We start from the raw sequence: 14,624 nt of genomic DNA, 5'->3' as shown, positions 1-14,624 counted from the left end.
CATATCCCTGTAAACTAATAAAAACTTTCTGATCATTCTAATGCTGAAATCATAAACAAACTATTTTTTTGCAGAATTTCATGTCTGAAATAAGCGTTTAATAAAGTGTAGACATCAAAGTGGTCAAATCGCATTATAATTATAATATAATTCCAATTAAGCCAAGGTTAAGCATAGTCAGAAAATCATATCATTAACACTGGGTTTGTTTGTATATTTCTTTTCTGCGCGCCTCTGATATGCACGCGCTTCTCTAGCACGCGCTCAATCCTGCCTTCCACAGAAAGCCGCGCACCCGCGTAATTTAAAAATTAACGGTCATTTCGTTTTAGTGACTGACTAACATTCCTTGATTGATCGCTTTAATGAATAATTACTTATAATTAATATATATACGAGAGTAAATATTGTGATTTCAGGGAAATTTGACACGTCTAATGGAAGAGAACATGATGTTAACGGAGAAGTTTTTGTGTACTGACCAAAAGAGAGAAGCACATCGTCGTTAATTCAGTGGTAAGAAAAGAATGTAATATTATCCTAATTAAAGTCAAATAAATGTTATTCGTTTTCAATGTCTGTAAAAATAAAATTCACATTTTTAAAATCCAATATTTTGTTGAAGTCAGTGTTATTTGGTGCTTTAATAAACAAAATCTGGGTTATGGTAATTCTAATCTTATATATTAACGAATAAAACAAATCTAAGATATTAAAGGATAATTTAATGTAATTTTATGGTGGCTAAATGTGCTCTAAATACCTGTAAGGATTAAACAATAGTTTAAAACAAGACATGGTTTGTAGTAGTGATTATTGAGGTCCACGTCCGTCCGTCTTCCATGCTGCTTACTACGGGACGCGGGAGTGCTGACATACGGCAGCGGTGTCGGAGTGAAGAGGTTAGGAGAACGTTCTGGGAACCTTCAGAGAACTTTCAGGGAACCTTCTAGGAACATAAATAGAACGTTCCCTATTGGTTAGCCAGGAAAGTTTTCTTAACGTAAATAGAACGTTCCCTGTAGGTAAGGGGAACGTTCTGGAAACCTACAGGGAACGTTCCGGGAACGTTCTCAGAACGTTGCGAGACAGTGACAATTCACCTAATGCTAAACGCCGGTAGACACAATGTAAGCTATTATATTGTAGTTCCGAGAGCGTCATTGATTATAACGGAAGATTGTGAGATTGCAGTAAATTGAAGTGAGTGACAGTTTTTCCGTGACCATATGGAAGCGCTATTTGTTCGCTTTCTATAATCAGTTCGGAATTTAAATAAAAGTTTAGCTTTACGTGCTGGTAACAGGACCAATAGAAACAAAACCCTGCACTGAACTTTCAGGATTGACTGAAAAAGCAGAACGGATGAGATGGAGGAAAGTCTGTACTGTACAACGTATAAACAGAAAATCACAACATATGTTGGATGTGATCCTTATGTTATAAGGAAGAGTGATTTTTTAACTGAATTGAATATATAGATTGAAATTGAAATATTGAAATAGCTGCCTCATGTTGCCTGTCATTGGAATATTTTGCTTGTTTAGGTCTATTTAGCTTTTTTCTTTGTTGTTTTTATGTCATTATCTGTTGTTTCTTTAAATGCTAGAGGGCTGAGAAATCTTACTAAGTGAAAAGCTTTCTTTTTGTATATCTCAAACAATTCAATTGTGATTTTTGTTTCCTACAAGAGAGTCACTCATCTGTAGAGGATTTAAACTTTTGGAGGTCACATTTGGGCCTGGACTTATGGATGGCTCATGGCACGACACATTCAGCAGGTGTATGCATATTAAAAAATAAGTTTAAAGGGAAGATCTTACTCCACAAAAGTGATTTAAGCGGCCACTTTGTCTGCCTTGTTGTTGAAAATACAAATTCGATATGTATTCTTGTTTGTGTTTACGGTTATAACCAGCCAAAAGAAAATGAAGTCTTTATTAGCCGTTTAGAGGAACAAGTGTTAAATCTATTGACTAAATACCCAGATGCTATGCTTATTTTTGGTGGAGACTTCAATGTGGCTTTAGACAGCAGTATAGATAGGTGGCCGCCAAAACCACCGGACAATTCTTGTCTATATATAAAAATGTTCATGCAAAGATTCTCTTTAATAGATAGTTGGAGAGAGTCACATCCCTTTGAAAAGAGGTTCACATGGTGCAACAACTCTTTATCCTCTCATTCTCGCATTGATTATTGGTTGATCTCTAAGGAATTATGCAACACATCTACTAATATTTTGCCTTCACCATTATCTGACCATAAGAGTATTTTTATTTGCACTTACTTTTCTGGTCCTGATAATATGTGTGGATTTTCTTCTTTTTGGAAAATTAACAATTCAGTTCTTCTTTATGATGAGGTGAAAGATGAAATTATTAAGATAATTCAAAATAACTGGAAGAAAGCTAGAGAGGAGAGCAGATATAGCAGTTATTGGGAATTTACCAAGTATGAAATTGGCAAATATATCAGAAAATTTAGTAGTGATTTGGCAAAAAAGAAAAAAACTAGATGAAAACAGTGTTATATGTAGAATCACAAATCTGTTGTCTAAAAATTTAGATAATTTACTTGCCTGTGAAAAAGCAGAGCTTGCAGATTTACAGCATAAATTAGATAATTTATATAAACAAAAAGCTGAAGGGGCATTTATTAGATCGCGTAGGAGGTGGATTGAGGAGGGTGAACAAAATTCTGCATATTTTTTCAGATTGGAAAGAGAACAAGCTAAAAATAACCAAATTAAAAAACTTATGGTTGATGGCAGTATTACTGATGACTCTAGATGTATTGCAAAGTTCTGTGCCCAATTTTACTGCGATTTATATGCTTTCAAATTATCCCCAAAACATATGAATAATTTTTTTCAGATGTTACCTAACATAAAACAGTTGAGTGTTTCAGATCAGCTTTTTTGTGATGCATCTATCACTTTAAATGAGATTGAAGAAAGCTATTAACGCTTTAAAATCCAACAAATCTCCTGGGACAGATGGACTTAGCTCAGAATGTTATAAGCTGTTTAGTCACTTTATAGCTCCTTTTTTATTAAAAGTCTTTGAAGAAAGTATAGAGAAGATAGTTCTCCCAGCAACGTTATGCCAAGGTCTGATAACTCTTATTCCGAAACCAAAAAAAAAGATCCTCTCTTCTTAGATAATTGGCGTCCAATCACACTATTGAACAATGATTATAAAATATTAGCTTCAGTTTTGGCAAAAAGATTAAAGCATGTTTTGAATTCCATCATTGACGAAACACAGTCAGGGTTCATGCAGAAAAGGCATATTTCTAATAACATACGGCTAGTATTAGATATGATGGATTATTCAGATTTTATTAATAGTGATGGCTTCATTCTCTTTCTAGATTATTACAAAGCTTTTGATACATTGGAACACGCTTTTTTATTTCAGGCTCTTGAAAATTGGCTTTGGCGATTTGTTTTGTAGAATGGTTAAAATGTTATATGTAAATGGAAACAGTTCAATTAAACTAAGTAATGGTACATCACCTAGATTCTTTTTAAATCGAGGAGTAAGACAAGGATGTCCGGTTTCCCCATATTTATTCTTAATTGCAACACAGTTCCTTAGTATGCATATTAATAGTAGCCACTTAAAGGGTATTACAATTGGAAACACGCTTCACTACACTGAATAAACTGCTTATATTTGAAAAATGTCCTATAGCTAACTACAAAACCAAGATACAAATAATAAACGTCATATTGCATTACATAAAAGTAACTAACAAACTAATTTGACACTTAAAGATATGATCAATAAAAAAGCAAAACGATTGTATAGAATAAATGATTGGCTTCTTTCTTTTATTGATTTGTTGTAATATATCTTACGTAGTTTCATTTCTTCTGTTTTCTTTTTGTATGTTTGGAACAGCCTACAGTGTCATCCTCTATAGGCCTATATGTGCTGTATATGTGATACAATAAACATCAAAAAATCTTTTACGAGGTCTGTGTTTTATATGATCTATTTCCATGCCAATGCAATCTTGTAATGATTGTTTTAACATGTTTGTGTGACATATCTACTCATGAATACACATACTGCTTTGTGTTGATTATACACAAAGCCACATAACAAATTAAGACACCATTTCAAAATTATTTTGTTTTTCTGAATATTGCTTGTTCTGTGTTTAGGTAAAAGGATTGTTTTGGTGTGATTATATTAACTACTGACAGTATGTCAGTATGAAACTGGTCAAAACAAGATGCTCTGTACTTTTTCAGACCTCAAATAAATACTGCAAAGAAAACAGGTTCACTTTTAAGCAATACAATAGTGATATAAAGGAAAAGTTTAAATTACAATTATATGCAGTAACCTTGTATAAAATTAACTACATGCACTTACTAAAAACCTTCTGTTTGTTTTTTTTAATCAATATACACAGGTAAAATGACACCGATGCACCTAGAAATGCTGATTATATGAACATTTGGAATGATCTAATTTTTTCCTTCTGTGGCTGTATATAAATGGAGACTTCATATACACAGAAAACAAAGGGAGTAAGGTTTAGACTACTTAAAGTATTAAAAGGTGTCTTCATGGTATCATTACTTCACATATATTTATATCACATATACATGCACTGACACGCTGCACACTTAAACACAACTTTAATGAGTAGGCAAAAAGAAACAAAACTGTTAATTATTAAACCAATAAACCTCCCTGGCATGATTGGAAAAGGTCTATATGTTGTTAAGACCTGATTGATTTCATTGGGTATAAAAGCTCTTCATGACCCTGCACCAAACAAATGGACAACAAAATTGTGACAGTTAATTTGAAGGACAGCAATGGAAGCATCTTCACCCTACCTGTCCCAAAAGACACTGCTGAGAAAATGAAAAATGGTGAGCAAACAGCAGAGCTGTTCAATTTGTAGTGATCTGACCTGTATTACACTATTAATGTTCATTTACTTTCCAGATCAACAGTTCCTTGCCTCTGTAATGGAGCAACTAAGTACTACTGAAAAATTAACAGGTGTATTTTTAAACCAAATAATGAACCTTTATAGAATGGGATTATTTCTTTAAGTAACACTGACTGCATCTGCAGGTTCCTCTCAACCCATTACCCACTTTACAGCAACTGCTGCCAGGCCTCCACCACCAACAACCAAGTGCTCTTGATGGTTGGTGGTGAAAAACAGTTCTAATGTTTATGTGGGTTGTTACTTACACACCTCTACTTGTCCTTTTTGAAGTCTAAAGTGACTTTGAAATTCTGAGGGACTGTAGAATGGGACAACTTCCTCCACAAAACTGCGTATTTTGGGAACATCTCTAAACAACAACAACAACAACAACAAAAACAACAACAAAAACAATAATAATAATTGTACTCCGAATGTATCCCTATACAGCATATAACTCATAACTCCAAATATTTAGATGAGACTCGAATTTCACACTATTACATTTTCTATTGTAAATTCAGTACAATAGTGGTATGTGAAAAATGAATGTTTAAAGTCACCTATCAAAAATTGTTACAAAAGTTACCCAATTAAAAGCTGTAACAAAACTATAATGACACAGCATGTTCATACACAGACGATGCGCTAAAAACCTAAAAAAAAAAAAAAAAAATGTACATGTGTAAAAGTAACACTGAAATACAACTTAATAATATTTAAATAACACCTTTGCTGTCCATAAAGATTTTCAAGCAAAAACATGGGAATTGCAATCGCATCCACTTCTTCCGCTACGATCAAGGCAAAAATCGCGTGGTCTGCCATAATGATAAGTGTCCGACCTGACAGCCGTCTCTTTACTCCTCCCCCGACTGCAAGGGGCTGCTCTCGCCAGCTGGTGGCAGGCTAGTGTAGTGCATCAGGTCCCAGCTGGGTTCGTCACTTTTTGAGGTCCCCCTGAAACATTTCCGTTGTGGTCCGTGCCATTTGCAGCGCGTTTGTGTTTGCCGCGCGTTTCTGCCTTTGGTTGTGTTGTGAGAATTTGCAGCGCGTTTCGGTATTTGTGTTTGCGTTGCGAGGATTTGCAACGCCTGTGTTGTCAAACTGATGAAGATGGGGTTTTTTTTAATTTGTTGTCGTTTTTTTCTGTTTGCATGTGTTTTCTTAAGTTGCAGCGCGTTGAGCTCTCTCGGCCACCGTATATATCAGTTTAACATACACTGTAAATAATAAACATCTCAAAGACATCTAATTTTCTATTTGACATCTGATAGGAAATGTCCTAAACCTATTGTAGATGAGCAAACACTCTAAAAAATACGTCTTGCAGATGTAAATGCAGATGTCAAATAGATGTTTCCATGATGTACTCTCCTGGTTTATTGTCCAGCATCAGTGTGTCTGATCTCAGCATCAGTCTCTCTCTACCTCTGGAGGTGGAATATCAGGATAAAAACACCTACAGCTGTGTGATCAACAATCCCATCAGCAACCAGACCACACATCTGGACATCAGTGAACTCTGTCACACATGTTTAGGTTTGTCAGTGGTGATAATTGTGATCAATTAGTACTTGCACATTTCCAATTATTGGTTTTAACCCAGAAGTCCACACCCCTTGCTGTGATTCTATTGAAGATGTGATCTGAATTGTCGTCTCTGTTTGGTGGGTGTGGCTACTGTGGCTGTTCTGGTTTATGACATCAGATCCACACTGTAAAAAAAAATCCCGTAAAAAAACGGTAAATTCCGGCAGCTGGGGTGCCGGAAAAAAAACGTAAAATAACAGGCACATTAAATAACAGTATTTTTCCGTAATTCTGTAATTTTACACAAGATTTTCTGTATTTTCTTGAGCTTTTAATATTCAATATGGAACTTTACTTAAATATTGAGGAAAGTTACATAAAAAAACATGAAATTATCCATTTTGAACACTGCTTTAATTCAAATAATCAGCCATAAAACAGTGTTTTAATAATTTATTCATCTGCAAGAGTATAACATCTCAAATGCAAGAATATTAATATAGCATAACTGCAATTTACTTATATTCTTTGTTTAAAACTACAACAATATAATAACAGCAACAATATTCAAATATACAAATTACTCCAAAAGTTAAAATTTCTGCAACAACACAATTTATAACTGCAACAGTATAAAATTATTAAAAAAAAAAATCAAAGCTGCAGCAATATACAATAAAAGGAATTTTTCAAATCTGTAAAAATGTAACAATTTGATAAACAAATCCGAACGACCTGGGAACAGATTAATTCATCTTGACAACATCTTGCTAATCAATGAAAGAACCTTCTTCGGACTGTTGTTAGCTTTCTTGATGTGGTCTTCTCCACTTTTGATCCCTTCTCAGGGTTCATCTTAAAGGCATCTGTTCAATGAAAAAAACTTTAGTAATAAAACATAGACTGTAACATATGCTCCAAATATAGAAATAATAAAAGCAGAGTAATTAGAATTTGCATAGGGCATGCTTGTGGAGGATATTTGCTATAAAGACATGTATGTGAGAGGATGTTATGTGTGAGACAGACATATTGTAAGAGAGTGTGTTATGTGAATGTGTGTGAGGATGCGTGTGTGTGAGAGTGTGAGTATGTGAGGGTGTGTGTGTGTGTGTGTGTGTGTGTTTGAGAAAGTGTGAGTATGTGAGGATGCGTGTGTGTGAGTATATGAGTATGTGTATGAGATTGTGAGTATGTGAGGATATGTGTGAGTATATGAGTATGCATGTCTGAGAGTGTGAGTATATGAGTATGCGTGTGTGAGATTGTGAGTATGTGAGGATGCGTGTATGAGATTGTGAGTATGTGAGGATATGTGTGAGTATATGAGTATGCGTGTGTGAGAGTGTGAGTATATGAGTATGCGTGTATGAGATTGTGAGTATGTGAAGATATGTGAGTATATGAGTGAGTTTATGAGTATGCATGTGTGAGAGTGTGAGTATGAAGATATGTGAGTATATGAGTATGCGTGTATGAGATTGTGAGTATGTGAAGATATGTGAGTATATGAGTATGCGTGTGTGAGATTGTGAGTATGTGAGGATGCATGTGTGTGAGTATATGTGTGTGAGTATATGAGTATGCGTGTGTGAGATTGTGAGTATGTGAGGATATGTGTGAGTATATGAGTATGCGTGTGTGAGAGTGTGAGTATATGAGTATGCGTGTATGAGATTGTGAGTATGTGAAGATATGTGAGTTATGTGAGTGAGTTTATGAGTATGCATGTGTGAGAGTGAGTATATGAAGATATGTGATTATATGAGTATGTGTGAGATTGTGAGTATGTGAAGATATGTGAGTATATGTATGCGTGTGTGAGATTGTGAATGTGAGGATGCATGTGTGTGAGTATATGAGTATGTATGTGTTTGAGAGTGTGAGTATATGAGTATGCGTGTGTGAGATTGTGATTATGTGAGGATGCATGTGTGTGAGTATATGAGTATGCGTGTATGAGATTGTGAGTATGTGAGGATATGTGAGTATATGAGTATGCGTGTGTGAGATTGTGAGTATGTGAGGATGCATGTGTGTGAGTATATGAGTATGCATGTGTGAGAGTGTGAGTATGTGAGTATGTGAGTATATGAGGATGCGTGAGTGTGAGTATGAGTATGTGAGGATTGTGAGTATGTGAGGATATGTGTGAGTATGTGAGTATGTGTGTGAGAGTGTGAGTATGTGAGTATGCATGTGTGTGATGATGTGAGTATGTGAGGGTGTGTGTGTTTGAGAGAGTGTGAGTATGTGAGGATGTGTGTGAGTATATGAGGATGCGTGTGTGTGTGTGAGTATGTGAGGATTTGTGTTTGAGAGAGTGTGAGTATGTGAGGATGCGAGGATGCGTGTGTGAGTATATGAGTATGCATGTGTGTGAGTGTGAGTATGTGAGGGTGTGTGTGTTTGAGAGAGTGTGAGTATGTGAGGATGCGTGTGAGAGTGTGAGCATGTGAGGATGTGTGTGAGTATATGAGGATGCGTGTGTGTGAGAGTGAGCATGTGAGGGTGTGTGTATGTGTGTGTTTGAGAGAGTGTGAGTATGTGAGGATGGGTGTGTGACAGTGAGTATGCGTGTGTGCACCTGGTATTCATCACGTTATGGGGACCAAATGTCCCCACAAGGATAGTAATACCAGTAAATGTTGAGCTTGTGGGGACATTTGTGAGGTCCCCATGAGGAAACAGGCTTATAAATCATGCACAATGAGTTTTTTTGAGAAAGTAAAAGTGTGCACAGTCTCCTGTGAGGGCTAGGTTTAGGTGTAGGGTAGGTGTAGGGCGATAGAAAGTACGGTTTGTACAGTATAAAAACCATTACGCCTATGGAATGTCCCCATAAAACATGTAAACCCAACATGTGTGTGTGTGTGTGTGTGAAGAGTGTGTGAGGATGCAGAGTGTGTGAGGGTGTGTGTGTGTGTTTGAGAGAGTGTGAGTATGTGAGGATGCGTGTGTGACAGTGAGTATGTGAGGATGCATGTGTGAGGGGGTGTGTATGAGAGTGAGTCTGTGTGTGTTGTTATTTTTTTTTTACCTTTGCACAAACTCTAGCGTTGCTCCTTGGTCTCCTGGGTATGAAATGTTGAAGCAGTAGTACGAGGCAAACATCAGCTTCAGAGCATCACTGAAGATGGTGATGTGGCTGTTTACTACGACTTGGTCCACAGAAAACATAAAGTTCTCTGCTGTCAAGCGGGAACTTCCTGTTGTTATACATTAGAAAAAGAAGGGATCAGTAACACTGTGACAAACTTAAATTCCTGCAATATTAAATGGTTTTCCTTTAAAAATATTCAAACATCTTTGTGCAACTCTCACCCTTTTACACTGACCTTGACTTTATACGCTCACAGAACTTGCTCACTGAATCTGCTCACAGAATCTGTAACGAGAAACAGAAGGCATGTAAATATATGACATGTTGGGAAATCTACAAAAATACAAAGAAATATATTATATCCATAGTACTGAACCCTATCTGTGTCACCTGTGAGTCCACGTCAGTGAGTCCCTATCAATAATCCCTACCAGCTTCAATAACAGCAGCGCATCACTGCAAAAGATACTTTTCTTACTTATATTTTTTGTCTTCTTTCCAACCAAAATATATAAAAATTCTCAAATCAAGAAGGATTTTCTAGATGAGTAAAAATTATTGTCTTGTTAAAAAAAAAGTCAAAATAAAGTGGATTTTTGCTTGTTCTAATCAACATATTCTGCCAAAGGGGTAAGAAAAATAATCTTGTTTTCTGATTGAAATAAGATTTTTTTGCTTACCCCAGTGGGAGATTATTTTGCTTGTTCTAAGCAAAAACTCACTTAAATTTGACTTGTTTTTTCTAAAAAAAAAAAAAAAAAAAAAAAAAAAAAAAAAAGGATTTTTTTCTAATCCTTCTTGATTTAAGAATTTTTACATATTTTGGCTAGTAACAAGACAAAAAAATCTAAGTAAGAAAAGCATTTTTGCAATGTTTAATTTAGAAGGGTAATTAAAACTATCAAGAAACAGAAGTTGTGAAACTTTTTCCCCTAGACCTACATCCAATACCTAACCAGCATATATTTTCATGCTGGAATGCTGGTTTATACTGGTCCTTTAAAGTTTAAACCAGCAAAGGACCAGCATCCCGGCATCAAAACCTACCTAACCAGCATATGCTGATTTTTTTTTTTTTTTTTTTTCAACAGGGTTGACTGCAGATAGTTCAGATCATCATTGTGACTATATCTGAAAGTAAAACTTGCAGTCCAGTTTGTAAAGCCAATTTCAGTATACAGGCGTAATAACCAGTGCTTGTAACGTTAGAGGGAAAAGGTGCCGACGAACAGTGCTCGGAGGGGGTTGGGTCACTTTAAGCGTTAGTCCTAACGAATCTGTTTCTGAATTAATAACTTTCATCCAACCTTGCCTCGGAAAACAGTATTTTTTAGCTTGTAGACGACGCCTACGACGATGTATATAAAAACTAACTAAACATATTGCACTATGGGTAAAGTTGGCAACCTTTTTTAATTACCGCATCAATAACTCCGTATCTAAACCTTCTTAAAACACAAATTACACGTCTTTCGAATAACAGTAACGTAAACAACCAGCTAACGTTAACAACCTAATTTTCAGCAAAACGAACCTGTTTGTGTTTTTCCCTCAGGGCCTAACGTTATAAATTCAGCCTAACGTAACTTTACTTGATAAAGAAACCTAATACTACAAAATTATGTAGTACTATTCGGACAAAATCTAGCAAAAAAAATAAAAATACACTGTACCATCAAATGAAACCTAAATTTTAAACTTTTTGAAGATTTTAAATGTCTAAAGTTAACATTACTGATCAGAGCCAACGTTTAAAACACTGATTTAACAATTTTAAAATATTTCTTATGCTAGGACTCAAATATTAAAGAAGTAGTAGTAATGACCAAAATATAAAACATGTACTTTACCTGCTTATTTTCGCCTCACATCGAAGATCGAAGCTGAAGTTTGAGTGATAAATAATCCTTACGCGCGCGCGGCAACCCCACCGCGTGCTTAGTGGAGGATGTATCCTTGCGCCAGGGCGAGAATTCCTTTAGTTCGAATATTAAAATCTTAATTTTTGTAATTTAAATATCAGCGTATTAATTATATTATTATATCACTTCATGAAACGACACTGTGGAAATAAACGTGTAACAAAACACTAAACGGAGCTGAACTACTTTGAAAAGCGGAAGAAGATGTGGTCAGTCAGTGACAGTAGTAATGAAAGTGATTCTTTTGCTCGAATTGATTCTTTTGCATCGAACATTTTACGAGCCGGTTCAAAAACTGATTTTCTTTTACGGAAACACGCAATTACTTACATACAAAACATATTATATCATTAATAATTATATAAAAAATATTTTTTTATTTAAGTCAGCTTACTTCACGAGTTACTGAAACTGCTTAGAATAAGCTGGCAGAAGAAAAATCTGTGCTGACTTATAAATAATGTAATGTAAATGTGCCGATTTGTATATAAAAAAATGCAGTTGAACAGGGAGTATTAATTTTATTTGTTTGTGTTAAAAACTTGCACTGCAATGTCCTATTTTTCAAAATATTTTTTTTTATAGTTTTATTATATTCTATGTTATTCTTGTATTCTTGTTTATGTGGAAATTATTTTTTTTGCAATGTTGACATGTTTTTTAAATTTACAGTCTAATTCTGTCATTTAGACTGTACTTTCAAAAATACGTGAAAAAACTGTAAAATAAAACAGTAAAATTCTGTAAAAAAACAGTTGCACATGTTTTGCATGTGATTTTACACTGGATATGTAAATTTACAGTCTATTTCTGTAATTTTACAGTATTTCAAAAATACGTGAAAAAACTGTAAAATAAAACAGTAAATTTCCGTAAAATAACAGTTTTTAATATAAATGACCACATCTGTGTTTTATACTGTATTAGTGTTTCAAATGAAAAAAAATGTACATTTACATAGATCTTGCTTTTGGGCTTAGTTTAGACTGATTAATATTCACATTTGATCACAATAAAATATTTGATCTGTTAATAAAAACTGCTTTTCTATTTCAGTTGATTGATGTGATCTTTTCATCTGACTAAAATAATCAAATAAACAGTTTTAACTCAGTATAAATCAGTGAAAAGTATCATATTCAGAATTCTCTAAATCGATTAACAAACACACAACACAATTAATAACAAAATTTTATTGTCATAATATGTGAAAATGTGAACTGAGAATATTGTGATGCGTTTTCTTGTTATGACACTGGTTTCTAAACAAGCAAAAGCTGAAGGAATTAAATGTTTAGAGAGTAAGATCATCTGTAACCCCTGTATGAACATGCATATCAGATATCACATTCACATCTTATTGGGCGACAGACAGAAAAAAAAAAAAAAATAATATATATATATATATATATATATATATATATAAATAAATAATGGCGTCTATAGGTATTAAAAGGTATTAAAATTATAGGTAATAAAAGCACAAATATGTGCAATGTAACAGTGCAAGAGAAATAAAAACAGACAAGAATAAAAGCATATATACATGAATTAGCTTGACGTCATTTCTGCAAAAGTTTGCAGCCATTTCACAGTGTAACATCCTGCATCACAATGGATCAGTCAAACTGGCTCTTAGTACAAAACAACATAATATCATCAGTGCAATACCAGCATCAGCACAAACAGCAAACTGTTACATCAGCTTCATTGTAAATCAAAGCATGTTTCTCTGTTTATGTCAAAGCAAATGAAAGTCTTCACTCATTAGTTTTTATATTACAACAATGCAAATGGCTTGACTTGATACACTTTTCATGTGTATACTGTTATAGTGACTTTAAGCTGTTCTTTGTTTCAAGGATCATTAGGCCAATTTAGTCTCTTCGGTAGCAGGATCATCTGTGTCCTGTTTCTGATGGTTTTGTCCATTCTCTTCTAAATTGAGAAAAGAAAAGAAAAAAAAAAAACATGCAAGTCCAAAGAAGAAGAAGAAGAAGAAGAAGGTGTCATGATCGGGGCTGTGGGTCTTCCCTCAGCCTCTCGAGGTCGCTGTTTCCCTTGCACTGCACTCCCCTGATTGTTCACGTCTGTCTTGTCATTTGCACTGATTACGCTCACAGCTGTTCACACTCTGGACTATTGTATAAGAACTCTCACTTCTCACTCCTGTTCAGGTCTGCATTGTCTATGGTCTTCGTGTGTGTTTCGGTTCGGTTTGGTTTTGTTCTGTGTTTCCAGTTTTGTTGTGCCGTGTTGGCCTTTTGGTTTATGTTTATTTGTGTTTTGTGTCATTAAAATTTCCCTCCCTGCATTTTGGACCCTGACTACATCTCTAGCATCATCGCCCGTGACAGAATGCAGACCTCAAAGATGGGTCCAGCGGGGAGGATTTTTTTCGGGGAGGAGGCGAAGCTTCCCCGTTTGGCGACGGCGGACGCGCGTTTGGGGGCGGCGACCACCCGCTCTGTTCCCGACACGGCGGGAATGTCCTTTGAGGCGGCGTCGGCCGCCCGTTTCGAGCTCATCTACGCCTGTCTGGCGGGGATGGACGCCTGTAGGGCCGAGGTTGCGCAGATGCGGCCCTGCTTTCTGGCGGCGGCGACCGCTGTCTCTGTTTCTGACGCGGCGGTGACCGCGCTCTCTGTTCCTGATGCGGCGGCGACCGCTATCTCTGCTCCTGACGCGGCGGTGACCGCTGTCTCTGTTTCTGACGCGGCGGCGACCGCTGTCTCTGTTTCTGACGCGGCGGTGACCGCGCTCTCTGTTCCTGACGCGGCGGCGACCGCTATCTCTGCTCCTGAGGCGGCGGTGACCGCTATCTCTGTTCCTGACGCGGCGGCGACCGCTATCTCTGCTCCTGAGGCGGCGGTGACCGCTATCTCTGTTCCTGACGCGGCGGCGACCGCTATCTCTGCTCCTGAGGCGGCGGTGACCGCTATCTCTGTTCCTGACGCGGCGGCGACCGCTGTCTCTGTTTCTGACGCGGCGGTGACCGCGCTCTCTCACTTCTCACTCCTGTTCAGGTCTGCATTGTCTATGGTCTTCGTGTGTGTTTCGGTTCGGTTTGGTTTTGTTCTGTGTTTCCAGTTTTGTTGTGCCGT

General features: G+C 36.3%; 1 long non-coding RNA gene across 2 annotated transcripts; it reads right to left on the bottom strand.

Annotated features, from left to right (window-relative positions):
* Window positions 1–7,297: 7,297 nt before the first annotated feature.
* Window positions 7,298–11,641, bottom strand: LOC127162331 (uncharacterized). 2 transcript variants are annotated; one of them, XR_007827308.1, is made up of 4 exons: window positions 11,449–11,641; window positions 9,834–9,883; window positions 9,536–9,704; window positions 7,298–7,361 (listed from the first exon to the last, which is right to left on the bottom strand). It is a non-coding gene; the product is annotated as an uncharacterized LOC127162331 (long non-coding RNA). The 2 variants fall into 2 exon arrangements; XR_007827307.1 differs by lacking the exon at window positions 11,449–11,641 and having other exon boundaries at window positions 9,834–10,051.
* Window positions 11,642–14,624: the final 2,983 nt, after the last annotated feature.

This window comes from Labeo rohita, unplaced genomic scaffold, assembly GCF_022985175.1.
Source record: "Labeo rohita strain BAU-BD-2019 unplaced genomic scaffold, IGBB_LRoh.1.0 scaffold_897, whole genome shotgun sequence".
NCBI classification, from domain to species: Eukaryota; Metazoa; Chordata; class Actinopteri; order Cypriniformes; family Cyprinidae; genus Labeo; species Labeo rohita.
The sequence above is the reverse complement of the archived record's forward strand: the minus strand, read 5'-3'. Positions and strand labels throughout refer to the sequence as shown.